The sequence below is a fragment of the Malania oleifera genome, chromosome 12 (assembly GCF_029873635.1).
Source record: "Malania oleifera isolate guangnan ecotype guangnan chromosome 12, ASM2987363v1, whole genome shotgun sequence".
Taxonomy (NCBI): domain Eukaryota; kingdom Viridiplantae; phylum Streptophyta; class Magnoliopsida; order Santalales; family Ximeniaceae; genus Malania; species Malania oleifera.
In genome coordinates this window covers 75455276-75475389 of record NC_080428.1, presented here as the reverse complement: position 1 = coordinate 75475389, position 20114 = coordinate 75455276, and positions in this window count along the sequence as shown.

Sequence of the window (20114 nt, the reverse complement as noted above, 5' to 3'; positions counted from 1 at the left end):
TTTTCGGTAGCCCTACATTAAGCCTGAGACATCGAACTCTTTCAGCCAGAGTCTAGTTCATCCTTTTCGCCACACCATTTTGCCGAGGTGTCCAACGAACAGTAAAGTGTCTCTTAATGCCTTGCTCATCACAAAACTTCATAAATCAAGAATTAGCATACTCGGTCCCATTGTTCGACCTCAAGCATTTGATTCTCCTCCCTCTCTAGTTTTTCACTTCAGCCTTCCAAATCTTGAACCTGGAAAAAGTATCAGACTTGTTTCGCATGAAGTATACCCGGACTTTCGGTGAGTAATTATCAACAAAACTCACATAATACACATGTCCGCCCTTTGATGAAACTTTAATTGGGCCCAAAACATCGGAATGCACATAATCAAGAATACCTTTCGTCTTGTGTACAACTGATTTAAATTTTGCTCTGTTTTTTTTTCCTAATAACAAAAATCTTGCAAAAGTCCGGCTGACATGATTTCAAACCCTTCAAGAGTTTCCTCTTGTGTAATTCTTTCATACCATGTTCCCCTATATTCCCAAGATGCATATGCCATAAAATGGTCTCATCAGATTCAGCATCTACTGCTGCAGCTCCACCTACAACAATAGTTCCCTGCAATGTGTAGATATTCTCATCTAACTTTTGCCCTTTCATCACTGTTAGATTTCCTTTCCATACTTTCATAACTCCACCTTCGGACTTGTAATTGAAACCATTACAATCCAAGGTGTCAAGTGATATCAAACTCTTTCTTAATTCCGGTATATGTCTTACATTACTCAAGGTTCTCATAGCACCATCAAACATTTTTATCTTAACACTTTCTATATCAACGATCCTATAAGAAACATCAATACCCATAAGAACTGAACCTGAGTTCACTAACCTGTAACTGCTGAATCACTCCTTGTTTGGAGTCATATGGTAATAACATGCTGAGTCAAGTATCCAAGAGTCCATAAGGTTATCCGACCCTGATGAAACTAAAAAAAAATCACCATCGCTGCAAATTGAACCTCCTTCTTGAACCACATTCGCAGATTTTGAAATCCCATCATGCTTTTCAGCATTTTCCTTTTTCTAATTCAGACACTCCGATTTCACATGCCCTTTTTTACCACATTTATAACATCACATTTCCTTTTTCTTCTTGGATTGAGTGCGGGATTTCTGACTTGACCCACTTTGAACTTTCCTTTATCATGCTCATTGTTACCTTTCAATACAAGTCCTTGTACTTCATCACATATTTTCAGTCTTTGATGAAAATTCGGCAAGAGACTTGTTACTTCTTCTAGATCAAGAGTCTATTTTCCCCACGTAAGGGTGGTAACTAGATTTTTATAGGTATGAGTCGAAGGAAAGGAGTTTAGCAACATCAAAACCTTATCATCTTCATCAGACTTAACATCAACTCTCATTAAATCACTTATAATTTGATTAAAAGCATTAATATGTCATTCTAAGTTTGATCCTTCAACCATCTTAAGCCAATAAAGATGCTGCTTGAGAAAGAGTTTATTATTTAGTGATTTGGACATGTACCGGCTTTCTAACTTTCGCCATATAGCCGCTGAAGAATCCTCCTCCATCACATAATAGAGAACTTTGTCGGCCAAACACAAGCGTATTGTAGAAGTGGTCTTTGCTTTCAATTCTCCCCATGTTGCATCATCCATTCCTTCTGGTTGAATGTCAAGTAGAGCCTTAGCCATTTCTTGTTTCACAAGTATATCCTTGACTCTCCTTTGGCACAAACCAAAATTTTCGATTCCATTGAATTCGACAATGTCAAATCTTGCAGAAGATGATCCTGATGTCATGACAACAATCGCTCTAGTACCAATTTGTTGTAAACAATGATTGGATATAGGATGCACAGCGGAATAAGAACACAACAAGCAAATCAAATACAACCAGTAAATAAGAAATAACAAGTACAACAACAAGATTTACGTGATTTGGCAAAACCCTACATCCACGGAAGTAATGACACAAGAATTTCACTAAAGAAATATCAAAGTACATAATACACTTCACAATGATCTCACTCTCATCTGTCAATACACACCTAAAATGACATACATAACAGTCCCTCAATGGTTTCCCTTCAATTACCCAACCACCCCAACGTTCAAATTCAAAATTTAAAAATCTGCTCGCAACCCAAAAACACTCGTTGACGAGAACAGGGGATTCGTCGACGAGACAAGAAAGGACACTCGACGACTAGTCTAACCACTCGTCGACGATCCTTTAAATCTACTCTTGGTATTTCAAAAACTCTGAGTTTTCCTTACTCTCGGGATCTACTCGTCAACGAGCACAGGGCACTCATTGACGAGTCCCTACTGTGCAACCCCTTCTTTCCTTTGTTTATGAAACTCCAAGTATAAGAGTCACACCTTAAACAACAATTACGACAGCTTAAATGTTGTTCAAATATATGAAAAAATTTTGTAACCTCCCTCCTCTCCCACCCCAAAAGAAAAAGTGCAAATACATTGGATAAGTTTCTTTCAAATATTAAAAAAATTTATATAATCTCTCCTTTAAAAGTAGTTCCATGATTGAAGATAAATTTTTTGTCATATTATTACGACATTTCATGAGTGCCAATGGGGGTAACCAATGAAATAATTATTTTATTAAAATTTTATTGACTATTTGAGCGTAAATTAATGATTGAAGTAAGTGTTTTGAAAATTAGGTATGTATAGAAATCACTTGGGGAAAGTGCATGTCTTTTCATTATAATTTATGGATAGTTCCATAGACAGAAGCATATAGAATGTCTATTTATGATCAAGAGTTCGAATCTCATTCCTTCATCCAATGGAAGTAAGAGTTGAAAGCCAGTCTCCCACATCTCTCCAATTTGTAGGTTTAAAATAAAAAAATTACTAGGTTATTTTGATGAGTGATTTTTAGGCGAACATAATAATTTCTCTTTTTGAGTTCGTAAATCTTTGTTGTCAATCAATCATTCAAGAGAGAGTTGTGGGGCCGGTCACATCTTCTAATGGTTTGACACTGGGTGAAGAGGTTCGAAGATTCATTCAAATTAAAATTTTAAATAATAATAATAGTAATAATAATTTGTTTAAATCGGAATCTAATTCTTTACCTAACAATAAACGATTCTGTTGTCTAATCATATGATTCTTTGTCCACTAGTGCAGCCTTGTGTGGTCAACTATCCAGCTTTATTAAAAAAATATTTAAATAATAAATAAATAAAAATATTTACTAATTGGTGTCCACAGATTTGAATCAAAAAAAATGATGGAATTTGTGAATGAGATTATTAAATGTTATATAGTGGTAGCTCTGAATCATTCATAATTAAAATAATATTTTTATTGTCTCCAACCATCCATATATGATTCGGATTAATTAATTAACTAATTAATTAATTTATATTAATAAAACAGCATTTGTCCCCCAACTCATAGGGTAGGACTAATTATTTAATTCTTTGGTCTTTAGTATTTTGTAAGTTTGAGGAGTTGGATTCAATTTATCTTGTGATGATGTATTATGTTTGACTTTAAGAGAAAAAAAAAAAAAAAGGTGAATGAACTATTTTCTTGTTCACTTCGGACTTTTCGGGTTTGATGATGAATAAAAAAAGAAATACGTTTCTCGTTTTCTGAAGTCATAGTTTAAAATAAAAGTACATTATGCAAAATAGTTTATATTTTTTTTAAAAAATTATTTTTTAGCAAGAGCCCATACCCATTGACTACTCGAAAAGTATTAAACAATAAACTAACACTTGAAATATGTGTAAACATGTGTCCCTCATTGTGCTTTCGTTATTAGTATTTTTAGGGTCTGTTTGGATGGAAGATTTTGGTAGAAGAAAGTAAAAGAAAATGAGAAGAAAGCTTATTTAAAAAACTATTAAAAATAAATTTTATTTTAATATGATTTAATTTTTTTCTAGGAAATTAAACATTAATGGTATATAGAATTAAGTTTTTGTTCATTAAACTAAATTTTTAATTTAAAATAGAAATAAATTGAATGTGAAACTAAAATATAATTAAAGCAAAAATATCCATAAAGATTACTAAAATTTCAATGAGAAAAAATTATAAAGTCACTTAAAAAATGTCAATTTTCACATACAATAAGATTGTTAGTACTAAAAGGGTGCGTTTTTGGAATTTAATAACTAAGTAAAATAATTATAATAATTTTTATTTTATTATAATAATTTTTAATTTATATACTTTTGTATTTTATTATTTAATTATTTTAAAATTTTTATTAATTTAATGATACAAATGAGCATCCGTTCAATCAAGTTTTTAATTTTTACTAATTCTATAAATATTAACTAAATAGATTATTGATTTTTAATTTTTAAAATGTTTATTTCTTATTTTTAGTTTTGGTTCTAATTTTTGTTTTTATAATTCTTTCTATTCACATTAAACAACCTCTTAAATTTTAGTATTTAAATTTAAATTTGTGTGAATTTGAAAAAATTGTATATTAAATTTTATTTAAACATGTACAAATATTAGTCCAAATCTAATGCTCTAACTTCAAACTCACAAACACAATCAGAATGTATTTTTAGCTGTGGAAAATAGCTTTATTTTTTATTTTTTATTTTTTAATTATTCAAAGAATTATAAAAATTTTAACTTATATTTTGGTTTTTCAAGAGTCATAGTAAAAGGGTAAAAAAATTGTTTAAATTTATAAAAAAAATTTTTTATTTTTATTTTTCAATTTCAAAATAATTACAAAAAATTTTGATTTTTAATTTTTCAAAAATTATGTAAGGTAATGTTTAGGATCATAGGTTTTAGAATTTGAAAAATTTATGCTAGCCCACACAAAAATTGAAGTTTCAAGATTCAAATTACATGCTTCCATAAAAGAAAGAGTTAGAAATTCAGCAAATAATAATAATAAAAAAAATATTTTTTAAGTTTTCTACATAAATTTGAAAATTTTAAAAATAACGTGATATTTTTGTAATTATTTAAAACAATTAGAAATAATATTAATTAAAATTAATTTTTTCCGCAACTAAACGGGTCTTATTGTATCAAATAATCGAACAAATTTAAATCTAATTTTAAACTTTCAAAAGCCGCATACTTCCAAATACTAACTAAAACATTTTAAACATCTTAATGATCCAATTCATACCTAAATAATCTAAACTCATGTTTGCGTGAGCTCAATTTTGTCCTAAGGAATTCAATGGAAATCCAATTCCCTAATGCGAATTCCCATCCGCAGGGGCGCAATTAGTGGGAAAAAGAAGGATTCCAAATCCCAGAAAAGAAAGGGAAAAGTGAAAGAAACCATTTCATTCGTTGAACCACAAAGAACCCTTATTATTTCCTTCGCTTTTCTTTCCGTTAATTCCTTTTCCTTAGTTTGGTAATCCCCGGGCCAATCAGGGGAATCTGCTTTTCCGACGGAAATTCCGCTTTTACTGGATTTCAGATTTCCCGATAGCTTTCAGCCACAAAATCTTAGGGGACTGTTTGGAGACATCTTTACGAGTAACACGTGCAAGAATATTCCCAAATTTCACTTCTTTGGGTCGAACAAATCTATTAATACCCAAAAGCAGAAGCGGGGGAAATTCAAAATACAGTTTCCGTTCATGCGCGACGCCACGTGCTTCCTCACGTGTTCCAATAATAGATCCTATTCTATTTGATTCAAATATTTTTTTTTCAAATTAAAAAACTTATCATCCTTGATTCAGAATTTGAAACAAATGAAAAATAATGATATATACTAAAAATTCAAAATAAATTTTATTTTTAGAATAATAATAAAAATATTAATTTATTTATTCTCTAAAAATTGATTTTTTTTTTTACTAATTTTCATCTTTCTAATATATAAATGTTGAAAGACAAGAAAATGCGGCATACTAATAATTATTTGAAAATAAAAAATAATAATAATAAATTCTTAAGATCATAAGAATGTCTTCACACTACGTTTGGAAGTATGAATTTTGGACTTTGATTTGAATTTCTGTTGATATGAATTTTGGACTTTGATTTGAATTTCTGTTGATTTAGATAAATTTCAGTACAATTTTATATTACATCTTATCCAAATATAATACAAATCCAAATTTAAAGACTCTCCAAACATAGAATAAGGATATTTGATAAAATTAAGTGTTAAATTTTGAACAATGAATTCAAATATGATTTTTTTTTATCAATCGGTTCTAAATTGAACTTGAATCAATTACTAAATATAAAATCTGAGTTTTTTTAACTATTTGGTATTTAGTAATTTTAACCTTCTTAACGCTTAGAAGTATGTATATTTGATAAAATCAATAAGTCATTAAATAAGTTAAGGTTTTTAACTAAACAAAAAGTAATATTTTATTGTCATATATATATATATATATATATATATATAATTATAAATAAGCTAATATAATTTATTACTATATAAAAATAAAATTTGTTATTTTAATTTTAATCACTTGGGTAATAAATTTTTTTGTCATTCCTAATTTATATAAGGGATAAGACCCAAAAAGAGATCTCTAAATCCAAATCAAACATGAAAAATTCTATCAAAAATTTTTTTTTTAAAAATTAAATTTGTCACCAAACACTCTAATGTCTAATTGATTCATTAATTCAGTAAACCAGTTCAAACATAACAACTACTCAAAGGTTATTTAGATCAAACAAACATTCCCTTAATGAGAAAATGCTTATGAGAAGGATAACAATATGTTAAAATACTTTCTTGTATCCTATAATCTTTTTTAAGTATACTAATAATATGCCGTACTAAATTTTTTATGTTTGTTTTAGATGTCAAATATCTATAAGTAGAGTTAATTTCAAAATTATTATGATAACAATGTATTAAGAGAAGTCAGCTTGTCACAATATTTTAATAATATTGTGACAAAGGAAATACTCCAATGAATACTATTTTTTAATCTCGTGGAAGGTTTTGTAAATACATTTCCATGCTTTCATTAAATAATTTAATTCTTGTAATCAAATTAAAAATTTTGAGGATATGATTAGTATCTTAATTTTTATTTGAATTTGCAAAAAAAATTATATAATTTCGTTATTTGGATGCTTAGACAATGAAATTAACGTCATGATTGATTTATATGTTTATCAGTTTATCAAATAGCAGATTTATAAAAGGGACTAAAAGAGTTAGCATCTATCTATTCGATTACCATTTAAATTTCAATCATATCACCATTTAAATTTCAATTATGATTAATTTTCATACAAGTTAAAAAAGAATCAGGTTATTAATTGAGTTTTTGATAAGAATCAACATAGTATCTTTCACGAATATTGTAACACGGGACAACCACCCGAAGTCTACCATTGGATGTGATCTTTAATTGCAGCAATCAAAATTTCTCTTGGAAGTTAGTTTGGAAAGAGGACGACAACTTGCAAGTCAAAGAGTCTTGGTTTTTCAAGAAGCATTTATTTCATTTTAAGTTCCTAAACTTCACTATCGTAATTATTCCAATTTTTAGGCACCTATTTCCTATGACAAACTATTTCCTAGGAACCTCATTACTTATGTTTTAAATGTTTTATTTTACTTTCTTTTTTTCTTTAATCTCTTAAGAAGACATGTGCAAGTCATGTGCATGCTCATGTAAGACTATAAATATGTCATCACTTGTATTGTAAAAAGGATCTTTGCATTATCAATTTAAAAGAAAGTCTTTGCTTGAGCTTGTGAATCTTATTCCTCTCATTGTGAGTGAGTAGTGTGAAGATACGGTCCGTCTCCCAGAAGATTGGATGGTGAGAGATCACGACAATATCAACGTCATCATCAACACTACACACCCATTCCACTTTCATAGTTCACAACCACAACCTTCCTCAAGTTTTATTCTTGTCTCTAAATTCCTAAGGATCAACAAGCTTGTTCGTTGTATGATCGAGTACTCGTGTATCTTGGTGTTTGTCATTCCAAACCTTTTGGTAAGTTCATTTCAATTCCTTGTTTGTGATCATCTAAGACAGCCCCTAAAAGTACCTTGTAAGTCTTGAAACTCTACCTGAATCCTTGATTGAAAAACCTTGTCCATTCTCTTTGACTCTTCCTATATTTTAAACATAAACATGCTTGCTCGTACCTTGCTTAGAGATATTTGATTTGTATGTTAAGACTTGTGATATAAGACTTCTACTATAACATATTTTAAAGTGAACTTGATTACTTGAATGAAATGATTAAGGACTTTTAAACCAAATCATGTATGTTTTCAAAATCTTAACAACTTGTGATCATTAGAATATGTTTGTGATGTTCATGCTTGGTTAATTCAATTCTTCCCATAGATTGTGATATTGTGTGAGTGCTACAAAGAGGGTCAACGATAGGACTAGGGCTACTTAGAACCATTCTACATCAGATTTGACTCTCATCAAATTAATTTCCATCTCTTTTTCAACTAGCATAAAAAAAATTTATGTTCAAAGTTTAATTTTTTAAATTATAATATTGATATCAAATTATTCTATCTCCAATTAAGAACTCTTAAAATGTCAAATACAAAATTATTCATGTGATTTTTTCTTGTTATTTTTATTATATAAGATAACGAGTATTAAGAATGACTTTATGATTATCGTGGCCTTGAAAAGGTTTACACTTCTACTTGCACTAACACTTTTACTAACTGCGGTACCGAGCTTCCATAAGAGCCAGCCCCTCAGGATTCATAGACCATATATATAATTTACATAGCAAAAGCAGTAACATGATCTCATTTTCATAAATTAGTATAAACCGTCATGTTCATAAATCTGTATAAAACCTGTTAAATCATAACTCGATATGTAGAGACCCAAAAAATTATAGTATTTAAATAATAAAGAGGGAGAAAATGAAATTTTAAAGGGGGTCACAGTAGGATCTCATCGACGAACACAAAGAGTTCATCAACGAATTAGCTTATTGGGATCGTCGACGGGGATACATGTCTCGTCGATGAGAAATTACCAAGAGGACAATTTGCAGGGCTTGAAATTCATCGAGGATGAATAAGTGTTCATCGACAAACTCTCCACTTGGCCTCGTCGACGAAGTGACGTGTCTCGTCGACGAAGGTTGGTGTATTAATAGGCTCAAATCCAATTTCTGTGAGGAAATTTCATGCAAAACCTTTTCTCTCTCTCTAAACTTCGGCTCCCTTACCTTCTCTTTAGAAATTCGGCTCCAATTCTCCCTGATTCAACAATCAGAAACTATCATGGTAATCATGGGGAGATTCTCTACAACATAGCCAGAGCAAAATGTTGATTTGAAAAGTTTGGGAACCATCCCAAAAGTAGGGTAAGTAGAATATTTGAATATAGTTAGTTTTACCAAGTTCATTTGAACCTAGATTTTGTACTATATGAGAATATACTAGGATTTTGTGAAGTAAAATCAGTGTGTTATATTTTCAAGGATAGGGTGTTTTGGGACCCTGCAGGCAAGTGTTGAGGACCCCAGTGGATGGTATTTCAAGAACCCAAGTAAAATGATATATGAATTATAGTTTAGGAATTGTGCATATGTGGATTTGGGAAAGTATGTATGTGATAATTATTTAGGTGAATTCAATTGTTTGATTGAGAAATTTTATGTGTATTATCTCAGGATGTCAAAGCATGTGAATTCAATTATTTAATTGTGTGGCATGAGCTAGTAATAGAGTAGTACAATATTTATACAGTTTACAAATACCATGTTTTACAGTATATGAGCAGAAAATATCATGGGATATACATGTTTTATAGAACGATGACTTTTTAGTATATATATAGATAGAAATTATAAAGTATATTCAGAAACATGATTTATAATATTTCAAAAATATCATGATTTACAATATATGTACAGAAACATATATTTTCAATAATTTCAGAATATCATGATTTCAGAATCATAACACCTAGATACTCAGATATTCAGTTATACAGATAATAAATATTCAGTCAGTTATTCAGATTTTCAGATTTATTTAAATCAGTTTTACAGTGTTATGATTATTTCAAAATCATGGTAAAACAGTAATATAGAAATATTAGTTATATATATAGTATCAGACCCTGATGGACCAAATTCAGTCAGTAGAGCACAGTACCGTATCTCTTTTCAGTTTTGAGTGCAACCACATAACTCGAATAGTATGTGGATATCAACAATCGATCGTGCCTATGTTGTGGACAGGCTCCCCGTCAGTTAGGGTTGAGGAGGCCGATCTGACTTTCGGAGTTCAGTTGACTTATCCTGGTCAGTCAGACAGTGATAAGTCCCGCCTTCAGGCCACACAACCCTATCATGAGGGGTTAAATCATGACTTTCAGTTATCCATCCAGAAAATTTTCTCAGTTATTATATATATATATATATATATATATATATATATATATATATGTCCAGATACCTATGAATATTAGAAGTATTATGAATAGAAAATTCAGAAAAATAGTTTATGTTAAGTAACATAGGTATGAGCTATACCGTACAATATTTATACATATTTTCTCAGATTCAGTTATTTATGGTATTTCTAAATCAGATTTTACAAATATGTAAACTCACCTGCCACACACTAGAAATAGAATATTTCGTCTTACTGAGTGTTGTCTCATCCTAGTGATTTAACATTTTTCAGGTGATCCAACTAAGCGAGCAGATCAGGCTTGCAGATAAAGGGGACTACAGTACTGCCTTGTCTATAGGGTGAGTATTTTGGGCAGTCATTTTTGAGTAGTCCCTAGGTTTAGATGAGAGTATTTTGAAAATGGTTATGTATACATATTTTATGAAGAATACTGACACTCTGGTATTGTATATATTGACATGGTTGTATGTATTTTGCTTTTTGCTGCTTAGGTTGTTTATTGGGTTCCAGATTCCACGGTCCCTATCTGGTCCGTGATGATGGTTTGGTTTTATTAGAAGGTAATAGAGTAGTGAAATTTTACAGTTATATATATAAATGGTAAGGAAAATCAGGTCGTTACAGTTTGGTATCAGAGCCTAGGTCTAGGTTCTATAGACTTTAGAATGTAGCGAAAGTAATACCAGAGTATAGGAAAAGATTTGAGATTTTGTTCTGTGGCCTGGGTATAGGATTTCTGTGGTGATTTCTCTGTCTTTCCTAGGGTGACGATTTCAAGAAAGCCATAATAAACTATTGACGGGTCGTGTGTCTAGGTTATAGGATTTGATTGTGAACTAAGATCAGGGAAGATAGTTAATCATGAATATGAGAATTTGATTAGATAAAATAAATTAGATCTGCTTGAGAGATAGGGTCTTTAAAATGTGTTCTCTGTCTTTTTAGGATAAACCCAAGGAGCAGTGGTACGAATGTTAGGGGTGATAGAGCAGAACCTTCCAGTATAGGAGGTGGAGATACTTATGCAGTATTGCGCAGCGTCACCTAGCAAGTGATGGCTGAGATGGCCAGGAGCTCAGGGGAGCGTAGCTGTACGATCGAGCAATTTACGCAGATGAAAACCCCATCTTTTGTTAGAGGAGCCGACCCGATTATGGCTGAAAATTGGGTCCAAAACATTGATGAAACATTGAGAGTGCTTCCATGTACAGACGAACATAAGGTAGTATTTACGACATTCAAACTGACAGGAGAGGCAAAACACTGGTGGAGATCAGCAAAGTTGATTGAGGAGCAGAGCCGGATCCAGTGCGAGTGATGTGGAGTCGATTCAAGGGGCTATTTTTCGAACGATATTTCCTTACTATCGTTTGGAGCGCAAAGGCAGCAGAGTTCAGCACTCAGCTTAAGGGCAGATGACAGTATCATAGTACGCAACTCGATTTATTGAGTTGTCTCGGTTTGCCCCACATTTGACACCGGACGAGGAGAAGAAGGTGAGAAAGTTTGAAGAAGGCTTGAGGCAGAACTTGTTTGAGTAGGTTATTAGTTTCGAGCTCAGACATTTACGAAGGTTGTGGATAGGGCTGCAGTTATTGAGAGTGGCATGGAGAGAGGCATCGCAGCTTAGAATAAGAGAAAGAGGTCCACACCTCAGGGTTTTCAAGCGGGTTCCAGTCGGGGCCCATGGAGAGGAGACAGTTGTAGATTACTTCTCATTTAAGTAAATGATTGCATGCCTACATTGCGTAATTTGGTGTTTAATTCATGTATTAAGGATTATAATTTTAATTAAATTCCTAATTATATTTAATATTTTACTATTGGGCTGAATTTTTAATAATTGAAATTTTATTTGATAATTTATAAATAATTTCACTGTATTATTGTAGGATAAATTGCGTAATTTAAAGTTGAAAAAAAATTCTCTAAGGTTGCATGATCGAACTTGGGTGCGAGTGGTCGCATGCGTGTGTGAAGGAAGCCTAAGCAGGTGGTAGCAACATGAAGATTTACGTGCATACAAGGGCCAACTAGGCCGTGGTTCTATGCATGCAGGTTGGACTTGAATCAAAATACAAGCTGGGTTGGCTTTGTGTGCTGGAATGAACCACAGGAAAACAAAAGCAAAAAAAAAAAAAAGTGTGGGTCGGATCCTTGATGTGACTCGGCCATGCAAACCAAAAGAAGACCCCGTGTGTGTGTGAGTAAAGTGAGGCACTGGCAGGAGGGCAGGAAAAGGAAAAGGAAAAGAAAAGTGAGGAAAAGTAAAGGAGAAAAGGGAGAAAAAGGCTAGGGTTTCTTGGGGATTTTTTTAGGGGCGTTGGGGGCTGCGTTGCTGGGAAGTTGGCTGCTGTGGCTCTCCTCTCCAACTCCATCTCTCTCTCTCTCTCTCTCTCTCTCTCTCTCTCTCTCTCTCTGTAAGAACCTGAATCGTGATATATGGACTTATTATGTAAAGAGGGATAAAAATGGAATTTCACAGAATTCGTCGACGAGGCCATAATTCGTCGACGAAGGTTGAAGGCTTCTCATCAATGAAATTCAGAAACTTGTCGATGAGTGAATGCCGAGAGGTTCAGGAAAATTGAAATATCTGGCTCGTCGATGAGGCCATCGACTCGCCGACGAGGCTAGTGGAGAATTCATCGACGAGGACACCAATTCGTCGATGAATCCACTCGGGTCAAAGGTGCTATAAAATATATTTTTGCTTGCTTTGGGGCTAAGTTTCTCTAAACTCTCTCTCTCTCTCTCTCTAGAATTCGAAGCTCTCTCTCTCTCTCTCTCTCTCTCTCTCTCTCTCTCTCCTCAATTTCTTCATCGCTTTTCACCTGAATCGCAAATCCAAAGTTACTGTGAGGATCAGTGAAGGATTCTCTACGTTTTTAGCGGATCGGAATCTCGTTCTAAGCGATTTCGAGTTTCGGGCTAAAATCGAGGTAAGGTTCGGTTTTCGTTTCTGATTCAATATATGTGTAGTAGTACGGATTGTAAACATGTATTGTACTGTGGTTTGTAGGTTTTGGAGCCTTGGTTCGTAGTTTTGGGGACCGTAAAGTTCGTAGCTGGAACTCGGGTTAAGGTAAAGGGATTCAGTTTATATTAGTTCATTTTTGAAATCAGGATCAGTAAGCTTGTAGGCTATGATCGTATGTATGTTTTGGTTACTTATTTGGGGAAATCTATCAGGTAAAATACGGGACTTTCGGGTTACAGTTTTCGGGAAAAAATTAGGGATTTCAGGTATCATCTCTATTTTGTTTGGAAAATTGTTGGTTGTGTTAAAACTGTATTATTAAGGTGACCGTAATCCATATTTGCATAAACTATATACTTGAAATTGTAAATGATATGATTTTCCGTAAACCAAATAAGTGTGGTATGTATGGTTGTATGTATTTGTTCCAAGTATTTGTAAAACAGCTATGTGGCGGCTTATTATCGTACGCTGAAATTGTAACGACCTCAAAATTCATACCATTTTTTTTAATATAAATATATACACCATAAACAGTCCTACGCAACGAAAACATAAATCATAAACCATTTATACATAAACTGTACAATACCAGATTCTAGAATATACAGACCATACAAAAATGCCCCTCCAGTATCATCTATCCTAAAAACATACACAACTCTGCCAAAAACTCACCCTATAACCAGGGTGACCAACCACTCTCTCTATCTGCGAGCCTGATCTGCGAGCCTATCTGGCTCACCTGAAAAATGTTAAGATAATGGGGGTGAGTCGACGCTCAGTAAGTGGAAATATGTTATTACTAGTGTGTAACAACTAAGTTAAGGATACTTTAAAAAATAATAACTGAATTACAATGAAATAAATCATCTGTAAAATATATCTTTCTTTCCCAATTTAAAACATATCGTATCGTCTGTTTTTTCTACTTTTCATACTGATAATATATCATACTATTCTCATCATATACTATAAAACTGTAAACATATATACATATATACATATATAACTGTGCTTTTATCCCTGGGACTCTGTACGTCATGATTTGACCCCTCATGACAGGGTTGTGCGGCCCATAGGCGGGACTCTATCTGGTCGGCCCTCTAGATAAGTCATCATACTCTACACTTCCTCAGTCCGACCAAACTGCATCCTCTCTTAAGCTCAGGACTGGCTACTACCTCGTCAAACCGGCCCCCTCAACCCAGTGTACTGGGGAGCTGCATACTCTCCGAGCACGACTGACGGTATCCACATACTATTTGAGATATGTGGTTGCACTCTATCTGTATCTAGCAACGGTACCATGCTCTGTAATCTGTATTTCTCTGTGTACCTTTCCTCAAGGATCTGTTACTATATACATATATACATATATACTCTTTTACTGTTTTCATCATGTTTCCAAAATTACCGTAACGCTGTCTTTATGTACTATATATATATACTGTAAAACTGTATACTGCATCTGTAGCATCTTGATGCTACCTCTGTATTTCTGTCTGTATATTACGGTAATAGGAAACATGGCATAACAAATTCTGTATAAAGCTGTGGTATAAATACTGATATGAATAATACTGTATACATGTATCTGTACATATGTATATATATATATATTTGTTTCCTGAACTATTCATATAAAAACTGTATATGCATGTACATTTCTCTGCGAATATAAATCTATCTCTGTATAATCTCATATGCTGGAAAAACCATATCAAATGTATATACTATCTATATCTTTGTATTTAGTATAGTATGATGTTTCATAACAACTGTATAAATTCATTCTTCACATGAAAGTCTACTTAGGCCACACAAACATTTATGCTTATTTCCTATAAAAACTGTATAATAGACTGACATAAAAATATGCTTATAAAATCTCTATTAACTCTATTAAAACTCCTAGTATAGCATATTTCCCTTACCTCAATTTTGAAAAGCCTCTATAAAAATCTGGCTCTATACCCGCAGGATTCTTAGATCAACCTCCTGAAAACACAATATCCCAAAACAAAATATTATTATTTTTCCGCCTACGTCATTTCTTATAACTACCATAAAGCCAAAAACTCAATAAAAGACCTTACCCAGAATTTGGGATGAAATCCAACTTCATTTTCTCGACGATTCGCTCCAGCAAACTTGTAGGGAATTCCAGTAGGAGCGTCATGGTAGCTTCGGATCATCGATCCGGCGACTAGTGGGGCCGAAAATGAAGAGAGAAGGGAGAGAGAGTCGTAGAGAGAGAGAAGAGAAAGAGAGACTTCTTAAAAATGATTTTATTCCCGGATTCTCATATATATATATAACAGGGGATTTCGTCGACGAGACCCTGTGTTCGTCAAAGAGTCCTTCACAAATTTCGTCGACAAGACCCTGTATTCGTCGACAAAATTCAGGCTGCCTCAGAACCCCTCTCGGTATTTTCTCATTGACGAAGTCCTGTGTTCGTCGACGAAACTTGGCAGCTTCCCTTCTATTTTTGCTTTCATTTCTCTCTCTCTCTCTCTCTCTCTCTCTCTCTCTCTCTCTCTCTCTCTCTCTCTCTCTTTTAATATTTAATTACTATTATTTTTTTTCTGGTCATTACAGAAATGTATAGGAACGTGAGTTCCAAAATGATTCTAGGGATTTGTAAAAGTCATGTATCGGTTAACTACCGTGGGCGAGAGTGGTCGGCTCTATATTCGGGGTGTGAAATATCACCAGTATGTTCCGGCTGGTCACCGAAGGGTGTGTTCTACACCATATGTAGCAATGTAATCACTGTGGGCTTGGGTCATCGCAGCGTAGTTGTCCATGCAGCAATGTAATTGTTGTGAGATTGGGTGACCTTGTGTAGTTACGTATATGGCAATGTAATCACTATTGGGCCTGAGTCGTCGCTTCGTAGTTGCGAGTGTAGCAATATAATCGCTGTGAGACTAGGTGACCTTGTGTAGTTGCATATGGAGCAATGTAACCACTATTGGGCATCGGGCGTCGTAGCGTAGTGTGAGACGAGGTGACCTTGTGTAGTTGCGAACTAGTGTGACGACACTGACCGTATGTTTTGGGTATCATATGTACTAGAATGGTTTTATGAAAGTACTGGAACTATATGGAACTGTATGTAAATGTATGAAACTGTATGGAAATGTTTCAAACTGTATCGTATCTTTTATAGTGTTATGAAGTATGTAAAATAACACTAGTATGCCACACACTGATGTAACCTGTTTTCTTCCTTACAGAGAGGTGTCTCACCCCGAATGTACGTACAATATTTTTTAGGTCCCTCAAGTAGCCGTAAGTAGCATTCTAGCATCTAGGAGCAAGGGTGTCGTAGCTACTGCTAGTACCTACTAGGTACGAGTTTTGGCATCCAGGTTGTCGGGATAGTTTTGTGGACACCTGGGGTATGTGTTGTAATTATGGGAATGTATATCCTAGTTTGTATAGACTCTGGTATGATACTGTTTATGTATAAAAGACCGTTTTTCGCTGCATATCTGATGAGTATGGATTTGTATGTGTATGTATATAGGGCAACCGTGTACCCCACGAGGCCGGACCCTCTTATTTGTATTGTATCATGTATGTTTAAATTGATACAGATACATGTTAGGTTACTTAAATTCACACCTGGAACCCACCTGTGAGTTCGGGGTGTGACACACACACTCTCTCTCTCTCCTTTACTGTTTAGCTTTATCTTAATGTCATTTAAATACTTATTTGAAAGTGTATTTTTGTTTAATCAAGCACTGCAATTTAGTTTTTTTTTTAGCATTCATTTGAGATTTCTTTTTAGTTAAACCTTGTTAAGTTTAATCTCTCTTCTTCTCTCTCTTTGTGTTGGTTTAATATTTGTTGGAACATTATAAACGTAGGTTGTCTCTTTTTATTTAATGTCACTGAGTTAAATTTCATTTGAGTTATTTATATTAGTTGCTTCAATTCTCTCTTTCTTTTGTTTTGGATCTTAAATGTTTGTTTGAGTTAATATTTATTATTAAGGTCAATTTGTTTCCTTATTTGAAATCTTTGTTGGAATGGAATTTTATTTGAGTTGTTCTTATTACTAAAGTCAGTTTGTTTCTCTTTTTATTTAAGGTCATTAAATCTAGTTAAATTATATTATGTGTTGAGTTTGCTTTGCTGCATTTATTAAAAAAATTAATGTTGGATTTAAAATGTTTGTTCATGTAGTGTGTTAAGGTATTTTGTTGTTGAACGACTTTTTTGTTTAGACCCTACGTTAGTTTGCTTGTTTGAAGTTTTTATAGTTTATTTGGATGGTTGAATGGATTGCATTAGGTTAGCTTAGTTAGTTTATTTGTTTAATTGCATGTTAGTTATTATCCTGTTTATGCACGTTATGTTCTTGTTTAGGTTTTAATTTGTTTTAATTTCACAACAACCTTTCAAAAACCCTAAGATTTCGAATCTAAACCATGTTCAATAAAATTATTTTCTCATTTTCTTTTTCCTGTTTTGTACTAGTTTAAAATTAATCTGCATTCTTTGAGGAGACGATCTGACCTTTTTGGGCTAATTACTACACGACATAACTCTTATACTTGGGATAGCCTTTGCGCTACTCATTTTTAGAAGTGAGTCAATAAACTCAATCCGGAGGAAATCATCGACGATTTTCTTGAGATTTCTGAAACAGTTGACAGTTTGGTCTTACCAAACCGTGGCCTTGCTGAAACTTTTGATGGTTATCCTAAGGTTCCTCAACCTTTCTTTTCTTTTCCTTTCACTATTCTTTTCTTTTTTATTTATTTATTTCCTTTTCTTTTTTCTTGGTTTGGGTTCCTACATTTATAGGTAACTTAAGGACGGTTACGTGAGACATCAAATGTTAATTTTATAACTGTCCAACCCTATAAGTGTTCCTATCAATTTTGGGTGTATCAATATGTTTATCAATTTATTCAATAGCAAGATTTGGTTTCAAGCAATTTATAAAAGGGGTTAAAAGAGTTGGCTTCTATCTAATCGACTACCATCTAAATTTGAATTATGATTGATTTTTTCACATAAGTTAAAAAAGAAACAGGTTATTAATTGAGCTTTGACTCTCATCAAATCAATTTCCATCTCTATTTCAACTAGCATGAAAATTTTTTGTGTTCAAAGTTTAACTATTTTAAATTATAACATTGATATCACATTATTTGATCTCAATTTAAGAACTCTTAAAATGTTAAATACAAAATTATCCATGTGATTTTTTTGTTATTTTTATTACATAAGATAACGAGTATTAAGAATGACATTTATGATTATCGTGGCCCTAAAAATTCTTACACTTTTTCCACACCACTTATATGCTTTTGGAAGGCTTAAAGGGGTTATTTAATTTGTGACATCTTTGAACATTTTTTAGAATGTGATGCGATGACATTTGATTTATGTGTTTGCTATACATTGGAATAATATGTCACAAGCAATATTACTATCCTATGCAACGTAACGAGCATCTAATATTTCTCTAAATGAAAGATTCTCAAAAATATGAATACTCATGAGTAAGTCCAATGCAAATCTCATTTTCGTGCAAATCGTACTTTTGGAACAATGTTACCGTTATCGTTTTAATTGTTAGGACATTATGCTTTTATAATATATATATATATATATATATATTATTTTCACGTGCTATTATTATATTGAAAATAATATATTACTAATAAAATGAAAACAATATTATTTTTATGTTATAATAATATAATATAATGATTAATATTTGGATACCACATTGCTCTTAATAATTTGGTTAATTGGATTATTTAAGGGGTTGAGTATTTTTAATTTATGATTGTTGAAGAAAATGAGTCATTTATTAATCAAATAATTTAAATATGTAATCAAATTATAAAATGTGAGCTACGGTACAAATAATAACTTAATTTTTCATGGTGTAAATAAAATTATACAATCACATTATTTGCTCTTCCTCCAACAAAGAGCAGAAATATCCAACAAGGACAACAATAATCTTAGCAAAAATAACTAAGAATTGCCAAAAGCACACGAAATGCAGCCACTGTACCAACCATAAAACCTGGGTCTACAGAGCTCCAAAATAGATTTCCACTGTTTAGATCGGAGGCTGAAAAATCATGAATGTGCTATCGAAATTTCAGTAAAATCGAACCACAAATGGCCCTTGGATCGATTGCTTGATCAAAACTACTCTAATTGAAATTCTAAAATTGTGCAGCTTCATTTTTTTTTTTCAAAAACTGTTGCAACCACTATTTTCCCGTTTCTGAAACTTCATAAATTCATCCTAATGGGTCTTAAAAAAAAAAACTTGGGCTCCTTTTTGTCAAAAAAAAAAAAAAAAAAGGGCTAGACCTAGCACTTTTTCTCTTTTAACTTTCTCTATTTTTTCGTATTTAATATCTATATGTGTGCACAACCCTGGGACGTAATTATTATCTTAAGATCAATATTCTTTTTTTTTTTTTGTAGAGAATTTCACTTGTTAGTTTGTTCCACATTGGAAAAATTGAGTGGATGATAAGTACTTATATACATAGTTAAACCCAATACCCAATAAGCTTAAACTTTTGAGTCAAGTTGGTATTCACCCATGTGTATCAAGCCCACCCATGGACTCCTATGGTCCTAACAAGTGGTATCAGAGCCAACAGTTCGTAACTCTGGGTCAGCGATATCGTAAAATGTCTCACATCCCTGTCGTGAAGCTAACTATCCT